The sequence below is a fragment of the Triturus cristatus genome, chromosome 1_1 (genome assembly GCF_964204655.1).
Source record: "Triturus cristatus chromosome 1_1, aTriCri1.1, whole genome shotgun sequence".
Taxonomy (NCBI): Eukaryota; Metazoa; Chordata; class Amphibia; order Caudata; family Salamandridae; genus Triturus; species Triturus cristatus.
This window is the reverse complement of record NC_140579.1, coordinates 187,627,846-187,652,456: the sequence shown is the minus strand read 5'-3', so window position 1 is coordinate 187,652,456 and position 24,611 is coordinate 187,627,846. Positions and strand designations below refer to the sequence as shown.

The 24,611-nt window shown below is 45.3% G+C and overlaps 1 protein-coding gene across 3 annotated transcripts in view; it reads left to right on the top strand.

The window, feature by feature from the left end:
- Positions 1 to 24,611, top strand: part of LOC146869958 (charged multivesicular body protein 4a-like) — a 410,915-nt gene that overhangs the window by 97,054 nt on the left and 289,250 nt on the right. The window lies entirely within an intron of this gene.

Sequence of the window (24,611 nt, the reverse complement as noted above, 5' to 3'; positions counted from 1 at the left end):
CCAAAAATCCATACCTACCCTAAACGCTAAAAAATCCCTTACCACCCAAATACCCACACCCACTCTAAAAACTTAATTGCCAACCCAAAGTACCATACCCACCCTAAACCCTAAAAGCCCTTATCACCTAAAAAGCTGTACTCACCCTAAACCCTAAAAATCCCCTTGAGACTCAAAAACCCATACACACCATAAATCCTACAAAATCCCTTACCACCAAAAATACGGCACCCATCCTACATGCAAAAAATTCCATTGAAACCCATAAATCCCATCCCCCCCTAAACCCTAAAAATCCCTTAACACTCAAAAACATACACCCACCTAAACCCCAAAAATTCACGTGCCACCCAAAAACACACACCCACCTTAAAAAATCCTGTGTGACCCAAATACCCATACAAACACTGAACCTTAAGTGATTCATTACCACCGAAAAAACCCATACCAGACCTAATCCCTAAATGTTCCCTTTCCACCCGAAACCCAAGCCCACCCTAAATCCTAAAAAATCCCTTCCACCCAAATACCCACACCCACCCTAAAAATTAAAAAATTCCCTTGCAACCCATAAACCCATACACACTGTAAAATGTACAATATCCCTTGCCACCAAAAATCTCACACCCACCCTAAACACAAAAAATTCCCCTGCCACCCATAAAACTATACCCACCCTAAACCCTAGAAAATCTCTTACAACTCAACCTGCACCCAACGTAAACACTAAAAATTCACTTGCCTCCCAAAAACCCATACCCATCCTGAAAAATCCCTTGCCACCCAAAACCTCATACAAACACTACACCTAAACGATTCATTACCACTCAAAAACCCATACCCAGCATAAACTTTAAAATCCATACCCACCCGAAACCATAACATTTCCCTTGCCCCCAAAAATTCACACCCATCCTAAACCTTAAAAATTCCCTTGCCACCCAAAAAAACCATACCCACCCTAAAAAATCCCTTGCCAGTCAGAATCTCATTCCCACTCTAGAAATAAAAATTCCTTTGCCACACTAAACCTTAACAAATCACTTGCCACCCAAAAACCCATACCCACCCTCAGCCCTAAACATTCCCTGACCACCCAAAAAAACGATACTCGCGCTAAACCTTAAAAATTCCTTGCGACCCTAACCCCCAAAAATCCCTTACCACTCAAAAAACCACACCTACCCAAACCTTAAATTCCTCCCCTCTCAAAAACCCATACCCACCCTAACCCCATAAAAATTCACTGGCCACCCAAAAAACTATACCCAACCTAAACCTGAAAAAGTACATTACCACCGAAAAACACACATCCACTCTAATCCCTAAAAATTCACTTATCATCCAAAAACCCATACCCACCCAAAACCATACATTTTCCTTGCCCCCCAAAAAACCACACCCACTCTAAACCTTAAAAATTCCTTTGCCGCTGAAAAATCCCTAGCCACTCAAAAACCTACACCCACCCTAAACACTAAAAATTCACTTGCCTCCCAAAAACCCATACCCATCCCGAATCCCTTGCCACCCAAAACCCGATACAAACACTACACCTAAATGATTCATTACCACCCAAAATCCCATACCCAGCCTAAACCCTAAAAAATCCCTCCCCACCCAAAAACCCATACCCACACAAAACCCTAACATATCCCTTCCCCCAAAAATCCACACCCACCCTAAACCTTAAAATTTCCCTTGCCACCCACAAAAACATACCCACCCTAAAACATATCTTACCACTCAAAAACCTACACCCACCCTAAACCCTAAAAATTCACTTGCCTCCCAAAAACCCATAACCACCATGAAAAATCCCTTGCCACCCAAAAACCCATAAAAACCCTACACCGAAACGATTCATTACCACTCAAAAACCCATACCCAGCATAAACCCTAAAATCCATACCCACCCGAAACCATAACATTTCCATTGCCCCAAAAATTCACACCATATCAGCCCAAAACCCTAACATATCCCTTGCCCCCAAAAATCCACACCCACTCTAAACCTTAAAATTTCCCTTTGCCACCCCAAAAAACATACCCACCCTAAACCCTAAAAAATCTCTTACCACTCAAAAACTTACACCCACACTAAACCCTAAAAATTCACTTGCCTCCCAAAAACCCATACCCACCCTGAAAAACCCCTTGCCACCCAAAAACCCATACAAACACTATACCTAAACGGTCATACCTAGCATAAACCCTAAAAAATTCCTTACCACCCAAAAATCCATACCCACCCAAAACCATAACATTTCCCTTGCCACCAAAAAAAGCATACCCACCCTAAACCCTAAAAAATCCCTTGCCAATCAGAAACCCATACCCACCCTAGAAATAAAAATTCCTTTGCCACACCAAACCTCAACAAATCCCTTGGCACCCAAAAACCCGTACCCACCATCAGCCCTAAACATTCCCTTACAACCCAAAAAACGATTCTCACGCTAAACCCTAAATTCCTTGCGACCCTAACCCACAAAAATCCCTTACTACCCAAAAACCCATACCCACCCTAACCCCATAAAAATTCACTTGCCTCCCAAAAAACTATTCCCAACCTAAACCCGAAAAAGTACCTTACCACGAAAAACAAACATCTACTCTAATCCCTAAAAATTCACTTATCATCCAAAAACCCATACCCACCCAAAACCATAAATTTTCCTTGACCCCCAAAAACCCACACCCACTCTAAACCTTAAAAAATACATTCACCACTTAATAACCCACACCCATCCCAAATGCTGAAAAATCCCTAACCATTCAAAAACCTACACCCACCCTAAACCCTAAAAATTCACTTGCCTCCCAAAAACCCATACCCATCCTGAATAATCCCTTGTCACCCAAAAACCCATACAAACACTACACCTAAATGATTCATTACCACCCAAAAACCCATACCCACCCAAAACCCTAACATATCCTTTGCCCCCAAAAATCCACACCCACCCTAAATGTTAAAATTCCCCTTGCCACCCAAAAAAACATACCCACCCTAAAAAAATCTCTTCCCACTCAAAAACCCCCTCCCACCCTAAACCCTAAAAATTCACTTGCCTCCCAAAAAGCCATACCCACCATGAAAAATCCTACTACTGAGTGATGGGATATTTTATCAAATCCTTACTTGTATATCAACAGCAGGTACGTTATGCACAATTACAGCAGACACATTAACCTCACAAGCTGTCTTATTCATTTGATACCTGTCGATTAAAAACATATTTCTGAGACTGACACTCAAACCTTTGAGCTACCTTTTTGGAATTTACTACTACACATACTGTCACTGACTACGTTTGTAAAGCACATAACATCATGATTCCTAGCTGTTATGATTTTAAGGAAGATGTGAAACTAGGAGTGTCCCAAGAAATGAGCTGCAATGAAAGTATTTTGCAGTTAGCGTGACAGCATTGAATAGGAGTAGCAGAAATGTGCAAGCCTGCAGGTTAGCTGGAAGACCATCAACTGATTTTGGCAAAGAGGGCACCCTGACCCAAAAGTGGCATGTGCCCTTCCTGCCAAACTGATGCTCTATTTATAGTCCGGACGGCCATTATGTTGCCGATAGCAGTGTTTGCACAGGATGTATCAGTGGAAACGCTATACCGACAGCCCGACTGAGTTGGATACTTTGGATTCGGTGCATCAGACAATCCAACCTATTTTGAGTGGACAGTTTAATGTATTTTTTACAATTCAGAACTGCCAGGGACACCTTTTTCAGTAAGGCTTACATATGTTTATTGGCTACTACCAACACTTCTCAGCAGTGTGTGCCACGACTAGCAAGTAGTGCAATACTTTAATTGCACATTTCTAACACATCAGAGGAGGACTGCTGCACTTGTATTGTACATTCCCAACACTTATCAGCAAGGCTGCTGCACTTACATTGTTCAATACTGTTGAAACCTGAAGGTTGTTTGGGTTATGCTGCAGTGTGATCAAAAGTGCTATTTATGCCACTTTTGGCCACATGTACGACCATTTTCATTTGCGACTCGCTATTTGTCAATTTTAACGACTTCCAATTAGTGAGTCGTAAAAGAAAATGTAGAAATGTGTCTCAGACGCATTTTGCAATTCCTAATGGGGTCGCAACTTACCTACCTCATCAATATTTATGGGGCAGGTTGCAATTTGCAACCCATTGGGAATGGGCAATAACACAGGGATGGTAGCCTGCTAGGGACAGCAGACCCCCATGTCTTTGTTTGCTTTTGAAATAGAGCAACTTTTTTTTAAATGTAGCCTGTTTTACTCAAAGGAAAATGTGATGTGTTTCAAAAACAAAAATGAAATGTTTCAGTTTCATTTTTTTAAGAGTAGTCAGTGGTCTGTGGGACCGAACCTGCCCGAATTGCAAAATAGGGTTGATACATGCAACAACCCTTTTTAGCAGTCGCAGACGCCCCGCATGTCCGTTTGTGACCATTAAAAATGGTCATACATGTGGCCCCTGGTCCTAATTTCCATGTCTCTGCGCCCAAGTGTATCAGCCTGATTTAAGAAAGTTACTTACAATTTTGAGTAATTAAACTTTTGAGTAAGTTTACTACTTTTTGGCTGTTCACAATTTTGAGTAATTAAACATTTGAGTATGTTTACTACTTTCTGCACTTCCCAATACATGTCTCCTCCAAGCCGAAGGGGCTGGGGGCTGTACACTTTTGAGTAATTTATACTTTTGAGTAATTTACACTTCTGAATGAGTTTAATGATTTTTAGCTATTCAGAAAATCTAAGTGTAAATGTACTCAAAAGTGTAACTTGCACTCAAATTTTGTGATTAGCCAAAAAGTAGACTCAAAATTCTACATTTTTTCAAAAGTGAAAGTTATCTTTGTGAATCAGGCCCTTATATATCTTCCTAGTATTTCTCCCTTGCTATCTTAAAGGTCTTTGATTCCCTAAACTAGTGTCAAAGTTACAGTGTCCCAGTGTGATATATGTTTGCCTTGCTATCTGTACCATCTCTCTACCATTGCCCTGGTCTAAGGACATGTCTTGGACTTAGTGACTCCCTGTTCCAGTGTCTCTTCGCCAGGGCACATTTCTTCATGTCCCAATGTTTGTGTCTCAATGTGCTGGAATCAATGCAACCCTGTCATATTGCAATTGTCTCTCTCTGTCAAAGTGTTTTCCTGCTGTCGCCATGCCTTCCATATGCACGTCATTGTATGTCCATGTCTCCCTATGTTAATATTTGTCCATGACATCTCACCATATCACTGTCTATGCAGCTCATTGTTCTTTTGACTTCCTGTGTCTGTTTTTGCATCTATGTCTCCCTGTTTTAATGGATGCCCTTGTGTCTATCTGATCCATGTTTTGTCTAATTTTCCCTGTGTCTCCTATGTCCATGTGTTCTCCATTCACCACTCTATGTTTATGTATGCCCAGAGGCGTCACTAGAGGGGTGCGGGGGTGTGGACCGCACCGGGTGACACCATCGCATGGGGTGACACCGTGGTCCGTGTCGACAATAATCTTGGCCGGCAGCCGGGTAAGGTTCGACAGACAGTAATATTATTTTGCATTTTGGTGTCACGGAGTCCGTGACACCAAAATGCTAAATAATATTACTGTCTGTCGAACCTTACCCGGCCGCCGGCCAAGATTATTGTCCAATTAAGCTACGACGTGGGCGTCCAGACGACGTTCGAAACGTCACTCACGTGACGTGGCACCCGGCCCCGCCATTTTCATCACTGCCCATGGGGTTTTGCAGCGCCAGGTGCACGCTTGTCTTGTGCACGCTTGTCTTCCTCTGCAGCCTGCAGCTGGTAAGTGCCACCCAGTGGCGTAGCTAGGGTGGGGCGGTGGGGTGGGGGCGGTCCGCCCCAGGCGGCACTATTGTGGGGGAGGACAAAGGCATTTAGATAAGACTCGGCTTGCTTTTGTGGACGGGCAGAGAAGGAATAGGACTCGGGTAATGTCCTCTTCTTTTTTGTGCTGGCAGCTGTCCCCACCTCTCTTCCTATTATTCCCTCTCTTTCTGTCTTGCTCCTCACTTACTGAAAACCGTGACTTGAAGAAACGGTTCACAACCTATCTTTTCTTCTTTCATTTAGTTGCTTCCCTGTGAAATGGATCCAAAAAAGAAAAACACTCTTGCGAGAAATGCCCTTTTTCTGACATTTTTCTATACCAAAGTGCAGCGGGATGGAGAGAAATAGGTTTTAAATATGAAAAATAAATACATAACTAAATAAAGCAAGACAGAGTGGTTGCAAAGTGGCCAGATTGGTTTTATTTATATCCAAATAAATCAGCATCCCTTTACAGAGTTTGCCAGTGAAGGGCTACTTTTGTTTTCTCGTCTTTCTTTGAACAGCATTGTTGTTCCCAGGTGGGAAAGTGTACCATTCCTGGAGGTCCTGCAATACCTGGTTGATGGGTGGATTGGAAAACAAAATGTGTACCATGGCTCTGTGTTTATGGATGTGGTCTTTTTAAACCATACTGCTTACGTTTTGTAAGGATATAAGCAATGGACATTGAAACGGTTCTCTTCAGGGCCCTCTAGTCATGTCCTTAACTTTTCAGGTAAAACCACTCGCTGATTTCTGAATAGTGGGTGAGAGATCGTTAAGGTAACCATGTTGTTTCTACTTACATTTCACATGCATTACTTAATCTTGCATTCCCTATGAGTGGTTGCTTTTACTTTTTTTTTTTAGGCAGGATATTACTCTTATCAAGTGCATAATTTGAATTGAGCCACATCCAAGTGTTTATAGCGGGCACAATTCGGATATAGCTGAAGGCAGTGCGAGTTTCTCTCAGTGGGGAAGTATGGTGTTCAGTGGGGGAGAGGATGTGGCACTATGGCCAGAGCTGTCGAATTTGGAACTGGGGAACCGGGTTCAGCCTTCATGAGCAGTCCACCAGACCACTCTACTGAGGGAGCACATTCCCATGCTAGACCTTAGAAGGCCCCACTAGACCGTAGAAGGCTTGATGTCTTAGCACAAGCAGGTGTACCCTAGTGGTGTCAATTGTGGGTTAACCTTGAAGGCCTGTCCACCACAATCCATACTGAAGTTCATATCCAGTCTTGCGGGCAGGCCTACGAAGCAGCACACCCTAGAGCAACAGTGATCCAGTCGCTGTGACTCTGTCACTGAGGTCACATGAACCTTGAGCAGGTTAGGGCGATGCGAACGGTGTGACCGCACTGGGTACCTATTTCGGGTGGGTGCGTAGTGTTTGAAAGTATATTATGGTTTTAAAAAAACTTGCTGCCTCCTTCCTGGGCTCCAGTAATTTTCAGAAACAATAAAAATGTCATGATAACTTTGGTGCTTAATGTTCTTCCTAGAGAGAGATCTGAGTTTTGTCTAGTGGAAGTGTTGACTCCTGGAAAGGTAGCACAGAGGGTTAATGGGCCTGCTGCAAAGAACATGTACCATGCAGATCACAAAGTGCACTGCTTTAATGGGGGGACCATGATGAATGGTCATTTAATGTCAGCTGTAGATGATGGATCCCTGAACAGTGTCATGTATGTGCATGTTTGCATTGGGCTGAGGGGATTACCAGGTAATTATTCACGCAGCTCTCTGATGGATGTCACATGCGGTTTTTCTGAGTCCCCAGATAGATCATGCAGTCTGTGTGTTCTCTTTTGTACTGCCAGTCACTGCCAGTCACCGGTGTATTCAACTGTGTAGCCTTGGACCGTGTCATGTATGTGCATGTAGTTTGCATGATCGAGGTAACTATTAGCGGCGATACTACGTGTCTCTTGGACCTCTTTCAAGTGCTCGCTGTCCTTTTTCCCCAGCAACCCCCCCTCCCCAGGGGCGGCAATCTGAGGGATAGCCCCGGGCGCCACAAGCTCTAGCTACGCCTCTGGTGGCACCCCCATTCTTCCCTTCGCTGTGTTTGAAAGTATGCCCTTTGTTTATTGGAAGTTCTTGGGCCGTGCTTTCTGTCTGGGTATCAATCAATCTGACACTTTCCTGTCCACTATGTGGCAACTCACCATGTATTACTACTAGCCCAGAGGTCTTTCTTTTTGAATCGTTTAGATCTTCCTGCATAGCCTGGCAGGCTCAATCTATTCCCCCCTCCTCTTAGTTACCCTGGGCCCAGACCATCTGCTTCTTGAGATGGCATAGAATCCTTTTGTGCTGACATTTGGCTTGGGGCTGGACCCTCCCCCTCTACGGCCATGGATTTAGGATCTCTTGTGACCCTCGGGGTGCCTTTCTTGTGTCAAATATCGGAAAAAGTTTTATACTGGATGATTCTTCTATCTCTGCTTTTTTTTTGCTTATGTTGCTTGTGCTATTTTTAATGCTAATTATATATTTGTAATGCTAATAATATTGCCTTCTGAATTCAGGCCAGCCAACATTAAATTGTTGTTACTGCTGCTGGCTCTGTTTGGCAAGGATGTCTGCACCTTTGAGTCATTTTGGTGATGGGTATCTGATGTTTGGGCTTCCGTCAGGGACCCCTCCTCTCTCTGGCTCCCTGGCCTTATTTGGATTTCGAGCTCCTTATCATTTGCAATATTGCCTCTGTTTCTATACTTGTTTCTATGCTTTTTTTGGCACAGCTGGTTAAAGGAGATTTTTCAGGTCATCGATGTAAAAACTTCAGGCAACGTTGCTAGTTTCTCCACTATGATTCTGCAGTGGCAGTCTTTTGGAGTAGCTCTTTTTTTCCAAGTGTTCTAGCGATGGCCAGTGCTATAGTTTGCATAATGTCCATTTGGACCTCCAGCTTATGTGACTGCCAAGTGAGGGCATTAGTGGCTTCTAAAAGTGTGGCATTAATTGATGACAGCAGGATATCTTGGTTTTTGTGCAAGTCTTGGCTTTTTTCATGCCTGGTCTCCTGGAAATTGTCATGGGATGTCAGATGTGTGTGTGTTATACTGAGCAGACTAGCCCCTTGCTATTGCACCTCCAACCACGGCATAGGTCTGTTTCCACTCAGCTCAATACAGCTGTCTCTTGATGTCAAGGGGCTGGTTGGGATAGTTTCAATTGGGGCCATTAGAACACTCACTGCATCCTTGGTGTGTATTGCTACAGTGATTTCACTGTGTTGAGCCTGTTGTGGGGACCTGGAGCCTGACATCCTTGTAGACGACTTAATGGGTTTGTCGCCCCCTTGACAGGGCACTACTAATGAACCTGAGGAAAGTTCTATCACGCCTGTATGTGAGTGGCGTAGGTATCACAACTTCTGACGCTATTCTTGGTGACTGTTTGATACGTTGGAGCCTTTTCATTACTTTGGGGCATCCAAGTCCATTTCATTACTGATGCTGAGCCCCTCTTTATCGGGGAGGGCTCTCGACCACCTCTCTTTGACGTCCTGCCACTGTCATTATCCACTATCATAATAGCACTGGAGTCAAATGTTGAGCCCCCTGAGATTCCAGCTGGAACTCTCCTATAATAATCGTCCAGGGATTTTGGCCCCTTTGCACCCTTCTTTGTGCTCCTCTTCGCACAAGCTCTAATCTGCTGCTTTCTACTTCCCCCTTTTACCATGGCTGCTGCTCTTCTCTGCAAGAAGACTCTATGAGCTACTTTCCAGCCTGAGGCGAACACGTTGCTTTAACTTGCTGACGGTCACCATCCGGGGTCTTTCTTGATGACCTAGTGCTTTACGGAACAGTATCAAGGCGGTTGTCAATAGGACTCATTAGGCACCAGCTGGTTTAATATTTTCTTCCTATTTTCTTCCTGCGCGCCTTATGGCGTGAAGTGACTCAGGTGCAGCATATAAAATGTTTGTCAGCGCTAAAAGCCTAATAGGTGCGTAGTCAACAAAAGTAGCCATTCGCAGTGGCCTCACATACACCTGCACCCCTGTGTCAAAACGAGTGGCACTGCTGCTCAGTGCGTGAGAAATAATGCACTGAAAAGGAAGAGTCGGAAAGGTGAACACTAGCTCTGCACTTCTGAATATAAATAAAAAAGTAGCATTCGTTTTTATCATGTAACGTTCTTTGGTGATGAAAACCAATTGGTTAATAGAGTTACAGGCTCTCAAACAATTTACTTGTGCCCTGTATTATTTATTTGGCAACATTTTTGCCCTCTCGTCTTCCGTGTTAAATAAAGTTGAGTGATATCTTGAGCAGAATGAATAGCAATGACACTGTGCCTGGTAAGACAATTGGCATTGTTGTAACCGTTGACGGGTGCAGAGCTACATTGGAATGGGGCAGGCGTCTCTGCCTCGAAGGAATGCGTCAAAGCCACACTCCACATTTACCCGCGCGTGGTTAAGACTTATCTATGTTGGCCAGGAGCAAGGGGAGAAGTTATGAAAGGATGGGTAACCCCTCTGCAGTGCTTTAGACTCTGGTGTAGAGGAGTGGGCTTGGAAAGGACCCAGAAGAAGAAGGACCCCCTCCGTGGGTGCCGCACAGATGAATACATCTCCTCGAGGAGGTCCATCATGGATTCGTGGGATAAGTCGTAAGGGGGTGACACCATGAGTTACCCGCACTGGGTGACACCAACCCTAGTGACACCAACCCTAGTGACGCCACTGTGTATGCCCACGTCAGCCTTCCCCTTCTCTTTGTCATTGTCTACCTCTGCCCATAATTCCTCTTGCCTCATTCCACAGTGGCTGACTGCAACCCATCAGCAAAGCATCTGTTCAATGAAGCTTAGACCTGTAATTTCCAGGAATAGCTAGACGTTGTACTGAAAACACTTTAACTGTAGCAGGAGCTTCTCAAAACGGGGCACTTTACTCAGAAAAGTATGTGCTGCATCCGTGGTGATGTGGTAGGAACTGGGAGAGTAATAGTGAAGAGTGCAGATAAAGCGGTGTGCACAATCTGCAAAATGTTTTTTGTCTAGTGCAGAGCACTCAGTTGCAATGACAAGGTGCGAAATCTAGCATTTTACATTATTCTGTCAAGATTAATTATTCACAGTTCACAATCTACATTACAGACTTTGGATGCTTATGTGTATACAGGCATTTAACCTCTTGAGTGCCCATGACGAGCTGGTCTCGTCATGGGCCGCGGTTGCGCTGTGCCCATGACGAGACCAGCTCGTCATAAACCCCGCCCGCTAATGAAACGCCCGGCACAGGGCGGGGAAAGGGGCGGGCACTCAAGGGGTTAACAAACATGGAACTACAAATAACCTGGCTTTATGCTCAGCCATTAATTATGCTATTCGTGTGAATATTCATCCTTCTTGGAGCAATCAGATTTAGATTTGTCAAATTCAGATTGCTGCTGTGGCCATTACCTGAGCCCTAAAAAATGTATAATTGTAAACAAATTAGTGTAGTATTAAAATGTAGATAACTAGCAACTTACAGCATTGTATATGTGGCAAAAGAGGGCCTGATATGAGAAATATATGTTGTCGTAAAACAGAAAATAGTCTTTAAATTGAGTTATATGATTAAGTGCACTTGTCATTCTTTTGTTGTACACCTGCCTCTAAAGTAGGCTTAGTTGTATTGCATGGTAAATGGTTGAAAGAGTAAAATAAATGCGGTTCTGAAAATGTTTTTTTCTTCCACTTGAGAACATGTTATAAACTAGTACGAAATATCTCCTTCAAGTTACAGTTGAATATAACCCGGAATTTAAGTTGCTAATCTTGTCTGCATATGGCTTCATTAAGGGGTGCAGATATCAATACATACAGCCCGAGCGGATTCCCTGCCCACAGCTGCAGCCCTGTGCTGCCGGGTTTCTCTTCGATTGCTTGCTGCTCTGTGAGCGCTGGTGCGAGGGAGTGGAACACGTCTGAATGAAGCTGGGAGCGTCAAGGGCATGACCCTTTGTTATGCTGAACTCTGAATAGAGCACATTCACACCTGATTCTCTGCCACAGCCTGACAGCAGAGGGACAAAAGAGACTCTCACCCACAGCGCAACAGGAGTATGGGGGAGGGTTGCCGCAAATAACTGGGCACGGAAGGGTTTCTTATCTTCAGAGGAAGAAAGGTTGCTGCAATGTTACCGTCAAATTCTCATCCACAATCCTACATTACCTACAGCTGGAAAAGTAGGTAAAGTCAGGAATCTGCGAAAGCACTTCCAGTGCACATGCATGCATCCAACATTTTTCTGTTACTGTTTGGCAATATTCAAATTTCATAAATGTTTCTTTCCATTCAGTCACACGACGGCTTGGGGGTACAGTGACCTGTGCATAATTTACCAATTGCCATCCCCCGTTTTCTGTTCTAGTTTTAATATTGTACTATTTCTTTTTCAATACTAATACTTTCTTACTCACTGAGTCACCCGTTTTATAGACACACATTCATTCTGTACACCATCATTTGTTTTCATTTTGTGTTTTACTATTATCTTCATTATACCTTTGTCAAAAGATTGCCTTGAAATTTTAGTTGCTAACCTCATCTGCAGCGTCTAACATTCTCAGACAGCGTGTACAGATGTGCCTCATGCATGGTTTCAGTGGCACCTGCTCCTCATGCTCAGCTTCGGTACTGAGTGCACATCCCTCCATAACAGAAGTTCCATGGAGTGCCATGTTAATAGCAACACACACCATAGTGTGCTTTCTGTGCATTGTTTGCAAAGCTGCCGTCTCAGGCATGTGGCTCCTGCACATCTGCATATGTCCAGCATGTGTTTATTGTACATTGTGTGTGCAATAATGTGATTACAATGTGGCTTCAGCATTAAACATGCACTTATTGCTACACATGCGACAAAGACTTCACATGGACGTTGACTCGCCAAAATGCCAGGGGTAGTGAAAGTGACATGACCATACATGCCAACATTGAAGGACAGGGACGTGGGAGATTTAAAATAAAAAATTGGGAGAATTAAAATTCCCCACTGACTTCTATTGTAGAAAATGCAATTTCAGGCAGTAGACAGCTAAAATAAAGCAATTTTTGACTTGAAAAATCAGTAGTCTCCCGCCTGAATCAGGTCTATTGGCATGTATGCATGACACACCCTTTTACCTTAATGGCATCACAAGAAGAGACCATGCCATGAATCTTCCCAGTAAGTGAGGCCACATAACTATCATAATGGCATGACAGTATTTCACAGCGCTGAAATTCCCAAATAGCTGTATGATTACTATGACAACACTACACAGAAATGCCCAATATTAGGATGCTGGCGTGATCTTTGAAAGTGATGGGGAGTAATATTTGCCCTGAATTGTAGCGAGCGAAGTAAGTGAGTCAGACCTCTTACATAAGTCTTCAGGTGTGGTTTATGGTGTCTCCACTTGAGAACATTTTAAATAAAATGGGATCAAATGCTGCATTTGAAGCACAATTTTCACATTAATTTGACCAAAAGCCATAGGCACTATAGGGACACTCATTAAACTTTTAATCTTGCTCATTTTTAATCAATCACTCTCATTCATATACTGACTCGCTCATACTCTGGCACTCACACTTAATTAATTACACATACTCCTATTGTCAAACCCCCTTTCACTTGGACACCCTTATTTATTCACACTCACTCACCCACACTCTTACTCATTCTCACTCTTTCACTCACTCACAGATATGCTCACACACTGTCATTCACTTTACCTTATTGTCACTCACACTCATTCTTACACACACTCCCTAACACTCCTTCATGCACATGCTTATTCATTCCCAGTCACCCAAACACTCACTTACATTCACTCTTACTCACTTGGATTCACTCATACTCACTGACTCAATTATTCTTCTCCCATAATTCAATCATAATCTTGTAGAATTCTTAGGTAATTATGCTACAGGGAATTACACGAGCTACGTCACTCCTAGTATTTAAATAAGCACAAACCAAGCTACAGTGATTAGAGCAAAGTACAAGGGCGAAGGCAAATATTATAATCATAGATTGTTTATAGGATCATACGGTGGAGATCTGGGTTCATAGAGAGAAAGGGGAATTTCTAAGCCATGTAGTGTAATTGATGCGCTGTCAGATACGTTTTATTTTTTCCAGCAAAGAAGAGGCTGATAGCATTGCACTTATTGATTCAGTGTGGGATTGATTGGTCTGGTAAAATTGTCCTAAAAGGCATTTTGCTTTTGTTGGCTGCCTCATAGATTGTATTGGTGTAGCACAAATGGACTATAGCATGGTGTATAGCACTTTAGAATCGTTGGTGGTGGATCTGTTTTTCTTTCATTTTATTTCTTCTCATCAATGGCTTGTTGTTAGTGTGTCCTAGGGAATACCAGGATTCCAATGGTTTGGGAATACACCTGTGCGTTTTCATAATTGCTTGAATGTTTGCCTCGTTTTCAAGTAATATGTTGAAGTTATTGAGAAGAGTATCAATGTATGAAGCTGGAGGAGATTGTCAATGGCAATGTCCTTGAAAGATGTAAAGATTTTTTGCTCTTATTTGAGTGACCTCAGTCTATAAGTTGGCTGTCAATCAAGCTGATGGAGATGAGAAAATGGATGGTCCAATACAGGTGGTTTTGGTTTGAGTGGTTGGTGATGCCGAGTTGACAAATTTGAGGATGTGGACATTGGAATAACTTGGTTCAGGGACAAGTTGTACCATCTGGTGTGTTGATGAGGTTGAACATGGTGTCTGTGTTGTTTACTATGATTGAGTTTGAATTCTCCAAAGAAGATATTGTTGGTGTGAGGGATGGATGAGGTGGTGAGAAGATCATAGAATTTGTTTATGAATTTTATGTCCTTTCGAGAAAACATGTAAATGAGGTGTTGAAAGGTTGAAGATTGGGTTGCAGTGAGTGGCAGAGGCATGTCAGAAGCTCCACAGACTTGACTGTCGCTCCTTCACCTAAGATGCAAGGTCAGGCATGATTCGTGAAAAAAGCGAGGCTACAAAACTTTCTTATGTGTTTGGTCTGAATGCTGACTGATATGCCCAGTGGGTAAAGGAATGTCTAGGATTTGCGAGGTTGGGGGTGAGACAGGTTTCTGTGATGAAGTGCATCGTGATTATTGCTTATGATTACAAATGTGCTGTCTGGCGTGTGGATTAAGGCACAACATGCTTTAATGAGCATGAGTTGAGGCGTGTTTGGTAGTTTATAGATGCCTGGTAGTTAGTTGAATGTGTATGAAGCTGGAACTGTGTGATGTAAGGGTGTGGAGTGTCTGTGTTATCATGGTCTGTGTAATCTAAGGTGTTGTGCAAGACACATGATCTAGCATTACTTTGGAGGTGCTTGTTTTGTCGAGATGAGATCAGTGGTTCTGGCCCCCTGTCCTCCTAGGATACCCAGCTGAGGACAGCTTGGGGAGTGTTCTGTACTAAAGTTTCACTCTGTCCGATTTGTAGGAAGCAGGCCACAGGATGCAGGTTTACTGAGAGTTGCGCATCTGAACCTAAACAGAGGGCTGTCACTTCTTTTTCAGTCCATTATAATGTCTAAATTGACGGGTCACGGGATGCAAGGTTGCTGGTTGTTTTAGTCTTAAGCTTGAAATCCAGCTATGGTTTCTTTTATAGTAATTCGCATTACCTAGTTGGAAAGAAGCGTGTCTTATGATTGAGTCTGGTTGAGAATTGTGGTTCATATTTTGGGATTGGGCTTCTATAAGTAGTACTTCAAGGTAACTGACTGGCGGGAAGTGATCACTTGATGTTGGGTTTCTGGGACTTAAAGTTTTGTAGCTTGGGCTTGGAACTTTTTTAGTAGTCCTTTGCAGTACCTGATATTTGGGAAGTGGTTAGCGTCATACAGGGTTTGTTGGTGTTGTGGTTCTAAGTCTGAAGACAGTCCATGGCTTTTTCATTAGTCCATCACATTGACTGACTGACAGTAAAGGAGTCACTTTATCTGTGTTTGCTGAGTGTTGTGGTACTTAGCAGCTCTAAAAATTAAAGCACCCCCTAGGTTGATTAATTATGTCTTGACTTGGAATTACAATATGCATGGCAACTCCAAGCCTGCATTTGGAAAAATGGACCCCATTAATTGGGGATCAAGCCAGTTTTACCAACCTCTTCATTACGGTCTCAAGTAGTCCCATACCATGTTGACGTAGCCAATCCAGTCCGGATCCTTCTCTGTATGATGAGATGCATATGTGACTAATACTTACTGCCCACAGATCCAAGAATCCATCACATAGTTCTTAATATGTTTGCAAGTGATTTTAAACCCAATTGGTCGCACACTGCTACACCTACCAGTCGTGTTCCCCCAATGAAAATGGTCCCTGAAGGTCAGCGTCGGCGGATACACCTATGCTCGAGTGTGAATGCAAGTATGCGTGGCGTGTGCCATCCCTGGACACGTGTTTCGAGGTAGTTGCCTCTCGTCAGCAGGGAGCAGGAAAATGAGTGTGGGGTTGCTGTGTAAGCTGCTAAAATCGTTATCAGGTCTAGTACCTCTCGTAGCGCGCAGGTGCGTAACCAAAGTCCGTCGACTCCACCAGCTCAAGAGAGCCTGAATATAAAGTTAAACCCAATTGGTCGCACACTGCTACACCTACCAGTCGTGTTCCCCCAAAGAAAATGGTCCCTGAAGGTCAGCGTCGGCGGATACACCTATGCTCGAGTGTGAATGCAAGTATGCGTGGCGTGTGCCATCCCTGGACACGTGTTTCGAGGTAGTTGCCTCTCGTCAGCAGGGAGCAGGAAAATGAGTGTGGGGTTGCTGTGTAAGCTGCTAAAATCGTTATCAGGTCTAGTACCTCTCGTAGCGCGCAGGTGCGTAACCAAAGTCCGTCGACTCCACCAGCTCAAGAGAGCCTGAATATAAAGTTAAACCCAATTGGTCGCACACTGCTACACCTACCAGTCGTGTTCCCCCAATGAAAATGGTCCCTGAAGGTCAGCGTCGGCGGATACACCTATGCTCGAGTGTGAATGCAAGTATGCGTGGCGTGTGCCATCCCTGGACACGTGTTTCGAGGTAGTTGCCTCTCGTCAGCAGGGAGCAGGAAAATGAGTGTGGGGTTGCTGTGTAAGCTGCTAAAATCGTTATCAGGTCTAGTACCTCTCGTAGCGCGCAGGTGCGTAACCAAAGTCCGTCGACTCCACCAGCTCAAGAGAGCCTGAATATAAAGTTAAACCCAATTGGTCGCACACTGCTACACCTACCAGTCGTGTTCCCCCAATGAAAATGGTCCCTGATTTTAAACTTTTTACTCGTGGCATAGGTGTACCCGCCGCTGTCACTACATTCTCCAGAATCCTATGGGGCTATTTGCTAGTATGACGAGCGGTGTGCAACCCACTTCGCATTTTGTATTTAAAGCTCCCTGAGCTATGGGTTGACGAGCCCGGATCCCGCACCCGCGCGCCGTGAGAGGTACTATACCTGATAATTTTTGGCAGTCTACAGCACCCCGCATACGTACCTGCTCCCTGCTGACGAGAGGCAATTACCTCGAAACACGTGTCCAGGGATGGCATTTTAAACTTTTTACTCGTGGCATAGGTGTACCCGCCGCTGTCACTACATTCTCCAGAATCCTATGGGGCTATTTGCTAGTATGACGAGCGGTGTGCGACCCACTTCGCATTTTATGTTTGCAAGTGATGCTTAGTTCCTCAGTGCACGCATATGAGACGGGCACAATCCTAGGGCAATGAGATAGGCATAGGGCTAAGTGCAGGTTGGGCTTGGCACAATTCTGTTGGGTTTCTGCTTGAGAAGGGAAATGTTTCCAGCTGGATGGTACTTCTGTTACTGAAAGCCAGGAATTAACTTAATATAACTCGCTAATTTTAAGCCATCTAGGGATTACTACAATAGGCCTCAGAGCCCAGCTGTTGTGACCCCCTTTGTTTTCTGAATGGACTCTTTCACCACTTCTAATTTCACTTTTTGTACTACATTAATAACAGTGTAAGCTTGGGTCAGTGTCTTCTGTGTGAGAAATAGACTTGCCAACTCAACTCACCTAATGTCATCCATGCAACAAAGTAAACCTACACAAAACATATATGGGGCCCCCTTAGGATAAACTTAACCAGTAGCATGAAGTACATGTCAAGGCCCCAAGACCTATCGCTAATACAGGCTCCTTTGCAACATGATGTAATGGTGCCTGCATTACGGGCAGGATTGTTTTTGTGAAGCAAGGGATACCTCCCTTTACAAAAACAGTCCTTAGAGACATATTCCTCTTTCTATGTGCGCTGCAGAATGCACCACACATGAATAGAGAAAGTAACAAGGAGCAATAAAGATATGTTCGAGGCATATGAGCGGCAGATTATATACTGTGCATAGATCGCCATCTGGTGTTGGGCCCGGATGTTTGCAGTTTGTTTTTCCTCTTGGGAAGTCACGAGGTTGGTGACTCCTCCTTTGGTTCGTATTGCGCATGGGCTTCGGCTCCATCCTCAGATTGTTTTTTTCCGCCATCGGGCTCGGATGTAATACTTCGCGCTCCGGTTCCGATCTTTTCCAGTTCAACGATCGACGCAAAACTCCTCGCTCATCGAGACCCTTCAGATAATAAATCATCTTAATCACCTTCTCTACGGCACTTCTTCGATTCCGGTCGTCGACGGCGGCCTTCGGGCCTATTCCGGCTCCGGTCTCGGCTGATGGAAAGAACTCCCTTCAAGAAGTGCCCTCGATGTGGGTCTAAGTTTCCCCACACCGATCTTCATGAGGTGTGCAACCTCTGCCTCTCCCCTGAACACGAGGCCCGAGACTGTCCTGCCTGCAAGTCTTTTCGATCTAAAAAGACTATCCGAGATCGACGGGCTAGACGCAACATGGCGCACTCCTCGACCTCCGCTCCAGTCGACATCTTCGGGGACGAAGTTGAAGCTCCGGGACAGCAGAACATCGAAGAAGAGGACGACGACCTCGTCAGTGCTTCCGAGGCCGACGACTCAGATGTGGAGGACATCACCCCGGCGCAGAGGGTCGTGAGTACAATACCTCCTCCCACACCCACGCCGATACCCAAAAAGGCTTCGGTTACACCTTCGCCTTCGGGCCTAGGCAAGACCAAGGATACTGCTTCTCACACCCCACCTTTGGGCCCGGTAAAGAAGCCTATTAAGCCTTCCGGCAGCTCGGGCTCGAGCCAGCCTACCAGCGGTACCGAAAAACACCCTTCGGCACCGAAGAAAAGATCGGCCTCCACCTCCACACCGAACCCAGCACCAAAGCCTTCGGTGTCGAAACCTACCCTTCCGGTGCCGACCAAACATCACAAGGCCCTCGGCACCGACACTCCCGTGCTGAAGCCTTCTTCGGCACCGACCAAAAAATCGGAGGTCCCAAAGAAGCACGGCTTAGACAAACCTAAAAAGCCGTCGGCCCCGAAAACTTCGGCTCCGACCGAACAACCAGTGTCGCAAGAACTTTTCACACCGGATCCTCTGCAAAAGACACTTACCAAGGATCCAAAAACTGGACATTTGACAAGGTCTTCAAAAAAGAGACACTTGGACAAACCAGCTCCACCTCCACCTCCAAAGAGGAAGGACACTGCTACCTCCCCTTTCAGAGTGCCTTCCCCACCTCCTCCACCTCCTCCACCCTCCCCACCTCCACCTTCTCCACCCCTGCCTCATCGTTCTGTAACCTTGTCTCCAGTCCCAGACGATCTAGGAGACCCTTATTATGATCCAGCAGATGTGCCACAAGACCCCACCCCTACTGGATCTCCAGACCCATGGGACGACTATAATAATCCGGACATCCCAGATGTCCCACAGGATGACCTTTACCCATCTAGGCCATCCCCACCTGAAGATTCCTTAGGCTTTCATCACCTACTACAAAGGGCGGCACATTACCACGGCGTGGAGTTACATACTGACCCAGTGGAGGAAGATTTTCTCCTAGACACCTTCGATAATGCACATGGGTCTACTGCCATTCTACCTATGTTAAAGGGAGTAATCAAACATGCACCGGAGGTTTTTAAAGACCCAGTCAGGGCCAGGGTCCTAAACCCCCGTATAGAGAAAAAATACAAAGCCGCCCCCACAGACCCTTCATACATTAAAGGCCCTGCACCATTGGATTCCCTAGTGGTATCTACAGCTAGGAAGCGCTCAAATTCTCAGGCGTCAGGCGAAGCACCACCACCTGACAAAGAGTCCAAGCTCCTAGACGCGTCAGGGAAGCGCACTGCGCCACAAGCCGCCAATATATGGCGTATCGCCAACACGCAAGCGCTATTGGCCAGATACGACAGGGCGCATTATGATGAGTTAGAGACCATCATGCACCATCTCCCTGAAAAATACAGGAATAGGGCTAATGAACTGATCCAAGAGGGAAAAACAATAACTAATACCTCTATACGCTGCGCCCTAGATGCAGCAGATACAGCCTCCAGGGCCATAAACACCAGTGTCCTTCACCAGTCGCCATGCCTGGCTCAGAGTCTCCGGTTTTAAACCGGAGGTACAAGCCTCTATATTGAACCACCAAGATCATCTATTTGGCCCAAAAGTTGATGAAGCCCTCGAAAAGATGAAAAAAGATACTGACACGGCGAAATCCATGGGAGCCCTACAATCACACTCCTAGGCGCTCCTTTCGCCGCTCCTTCTTTCGGGGCACGGGCAGAGGCTACTCCTCGGATAGTGCATCCACGTCCTACAAATCCCCTCCTCAATCTACCTTCACAAAGGGTTATCAAAGAGGCGGATACAGAGGTAATAATAATAAAGGCAGAGGCAAGACAAATACCGCCCGCTCTGCCACACCACCTACCCAATGACTTTCCCCTGCTCCCTCCAGACCATTCCACTCCGGTCGGGGGCAGAATACAACATTTCCTTCACGTCTGGGAGACAATCACCTCAGACAGATGGGTGACCCAAATTATTCATTCAGGGAATTGCCTAGAATTAACATCTACCCCCCCAAACATTCCACCCAGGCAACGCCCTATGTCTCAAGAACATGCTACATTACTAAAACAGGAGGTAATCTCCCTCCTGCAAAAACAAGCCATAGAGCAGGTCCCCATCAATCAACAAAATTTAGGGGTCTACTCCCTGTACTTTCTGATTCCAAAGAGAGACGAGACTCTACGACCTATCCTAGATCTCAGACCTCTAAATACTTACATACATTCAGACCATTTTCACATGGTAACCCTTCAACAGGTTCTTCCACTCCTCTCCCAGAACGACTTCCTCACCACTCTGGACTTGAAAGACGCATACTTTCACATCCCAGTACACCAGGCTCACAGAAAATACCTCAGATTTGTGGTGGACGGGCAACACTACCAGTTCAAGGTGCTCCCGTTCGGGGTAACAACAGTACCAAGGGTATTCACCAAGTGTCTAGCAGTAGTGGCTGCACACCTCAGAAGACAGCACATTCACGTCTTCCCATACTTGGACGACTGGCTAATAAAAGCCACGTCCTACGAACAATGTGTGCAACACACCGCCGCTACAATCCAACTGCTTCACCAGCTAGGCTTCACAGTGAACCACCAAAAGTCCCACCTGGTACCATCACACACAAAACAATACCTCGGTGCTACCATAGACACCTCAAAAGCCATAGCCTATCCCAATCCTGCCAGGATTGCAAACATACAGGCTCTGCGTCAGAAATTCATATTTCAACACTCTCTCCCAGCAAGAGTGTTTATGCAACTGATAGGGATGATGGCCTCTTGCATTTTCATAGTGCCCCATGCAAGACTCCAGATGCGTCCACTTCAAGAGTGTTTAGCGCGCCAGTGGAACCAGCCCCAGGGGCAACTGACAGATCTGGTGTTGGTAGATGGTCGCACCCATCGCTCTCTGCAGTGGTGGAACACCACAAACCTTTCCAGAGGTCGACCGTTCCTGGACCCGGTTCCACAAATAATCCTGACAACAGACGCATCGCTCTCCGGCTGGGGAGCTCATCTGTTACACCTCACAGTACAGGGCACATGGACGCCGCAACAGAAGTTACTCCACATCAACCATTTGGAGTTACTGGCAATCTTCCTAGCCCTAAAATCCTTCCAGACGCAGATTTCAGGCAAGGCAGTCCTCATTCGCACAGACAACATGACTGCCATGTACTACATTCAAAAACAGGGGGGCACACACTCTCCACAGCTCTCCCAATTAGCACAGAGCATATGGAGATGGGCAATTCCACAGAAAATCTTTCTCCTGGCCCAACATGTCCCAGGAGTCCAAAACACCGTGGCAGATCTGCTCAGCAGACAAACGCAACAGATTCACGAATGGGAAATTCACCCACAGGTTCTTCACCCGTTCTTTCAGAAGTGGGGGCATCCACACATAGACCTATTAGCCACCCACGAAAACAAAAAATGCCCAAGCTTCGCCACCAGATATCCACACCCATTGTCCAAAGGCAATGCGATATGGATGAACTGGTCAAACAAATTTGCATACGCTTTTCCACCTCTCCCACTAATTCCATTAGTGGTGCGAAAGCTACAACAGCATTCCCTAACACTGATCCTAGTGGCTCCAACATGGGCCAGACAACCGTGGTACACCACACTGCTGGAACTCACGGTAGTACCACACCAAAAGCTACACCTCTCACCATACCTCCTAACCCAGAACCATGGAGAGATCAGGCACCCGGACCCAGCTCAGCTCAACCTTGCGATCTGGCTCCTGAGGTACTAGAATTCGGATACCTTAACCTTCCCCCTGATTGCATGAATATTATCAGGGAAGCTAGACGCCCTACTACTAGGGCATGCTGTGCTGCAAAGTGGAAAAGATTTGTTGTTTACTGCCACAACAACACAATCAATCCTCTAAATGCGTCCATACAGCACATCATATGTTACTTGCTCCATCTACAAAGGTGTAACCTAGCATATACATCCATTCGGTTACACCTCGCAGCAATTGCTGCCTACTCACAGAACAGGCAGCACCTATCACTTTTCAGGGTGCCTGCCATCAAAGCCTTTATGGAAGGCCTCAAAAGAGTAATTCCACCCAGGGTACCACCCTCACCTGTCTGGAACTTGAATATAGTTCTCACAAGGCTAATGGGACCCCCTTTCGAACCATTACATAAATGTGAGCTGCAATTTCTCACATGGAAAACCGCATTCCTAGTGGCCATCACTTCCCTTAGAAGGGTTAGTGAAATACAAGCGCTCACAATACAGGAACCTTTTCTTCAAATGCATCAGAACAAGGTTGTACTCCGCACCAACCCACAATTTCTACCCAAAGTCATTTCTCCCTTCCATCTAAACCAGTCGGTAGAATTACCAGTCTTTTTCTCGCAACCTCAAACCGTTGCGGAAAGGGCTTTACACACACTGGATGTTAAAATGGCCTTACTTTACTACATCCAAAGAACACAACCTTTCATAAAAACCAAACAGCTCTTTGTCTCTTTCTCTCCACCACATAAAGGCAACCCTATTTCTAAATCAGAGATAGCTAGGTGGATTGTGAAATGCATACAGATTTGCTACCACAAAGCAAAACGAACGCTATCTGTTCCCCCTAAAGCCCACTCTACAAGGAAGATAGGGGCTTCTATGGCTTTTCTAGGAAACATACCACTAGATGACATCTGCAAAGCAGCGACATGGTCAACACCGCACACTTTCACAAAACATTACTGTGTAGATGTGCAAACCAAGCATCAAGCTAGTGTGGGCCAGGCTGTACTAAAAACACTGTTCCAAACAACTGCAACGGATGCCGGTGGTCGCCGCTAGGGTTGGGTACTGCTATATAGTCTATGCACAGTGTATAATCTGCAGCTCATATGCCTCGAACGGAATATGCTACTTACCAGTATGCATCTGTTCTTGGCATGTAGAGCTGCAGATCTATACACGCCCACCCGCCTCCCCGGCTACCTGTACCCATTGCAGTCTATCTTATTTAGATACAACACACATGGGTTTCTTTACTGTTATTACTACGCTCCATCTTTCCCTGCTGGCGAAAAACAATCTGAGGATGGAGCCGAAGCCCATGCGCAATACGAACCAAAGGAGGAGTCACCAACCTCGTGACTTCCAAAGACTTTCCAAGAGGAAAAACAAACTGCAAACATCCGGGCACAACACCAGATGGCGATCTATGCACAGTGTATAGATCTGCAGCTCTACATGCCAAGAACAGATGCATACTGGTAAGTAGCATATTCCTTCTCCTCTTTACGTCTCTTTCAGGTAAATACTCCAATTTGGTGCAAACCCAGGTTTACAAGTCCTTATAAATCTAGGTTTTTGGCAAAATACATGGTTGGATTCATGGGAACGTCCAAGTGCCACCCATGTTCTATTCTGCTCATCAGTTTTATTAAGCGCATGGCTACCCGACAACAGGCTTCCCAGCGCTATCAGTGCTTACTGGAGTGAGATTAATTAAAGGTGATTAGGGGAACAGATACGTTTTCAGTTCCTTTCTAAAAACTCATGAGTTGTCATCCGCTGTAACGCCCAACTGACACAAAGTAATGAAAGGCAGGGCTATGCCTTGGTATTCGGCTCCCCGACCTTTGATGGGGCCAGCCGGGGACAAAACGTTGGGCACCAGCACTTACTAGATTACAAATTAAGCACAGCATTCGGTGACAGAGCTGTGAGCAGCTTTTCTTAAGGACATTTGCCAAGCTGCCACATGTGCATCTCCTACATTTTTTTGCACGCTACAGTGTAGATGAGGGAGTTTTAAGAGCTT